Below are 555 nucleotides of genomic sequence, written 5' to 3' on the forward strand. Positions count from 1 at the left end.
ACACCTGATTCAGATCATCATCTCGTTAGGAAAGAGCTCTATGAACTGAACTGGGTGTGTCAGATAAAGGAGACATATAAAATGTGCAGAGCTGTGGGTCCCCAGAACCAGGATTGGGAACCACTAACTGATGCGCAGCATATAGAGTTTATAGCTAGTGCTAATTTTCAACTCCAAATCCGTTATTACGATTAATGTGGTTTGGAATTGGTCAAATGTGCCTGGAAAAAAAAAATGATCAGAAAATCAACGTGCCTAATAATTCTGCACGCACTGTATATAATTAATTAAACTAAATAGCTAGGGTTTATTTTCAATGTATTCTTCTATTATAGCAAAACGTTTTTTTTGTTTTTCGTTTTTTGTTGCATTTTTACTTTTCATAATTTTAAGGGCATTTGTATAAAAGAAACTCGTGAAATACAAAAATCTTTGTTGCAGCTCATAACAAGTCCATAGCTAATGTCCCTTTGAGAGAAGACTCAGATAAGGAAACTGCTGGAAAAGTTACTCATGAATATCAAGCCATGCATCAAAAGTGAAGTGAAACACCGT

This window comes from Squalius cephalus (genome assembly GCF_949319135.1).
Source record: "Squalius cephalus genome assembly, chromosome: 13".
Classification (NCBI taxonomy): Eukaryota; Metazoa; Chordata; class Actinopteri; order Cypriniformes; family Leuciscidae; genus Squalius; species Squalius cephalus.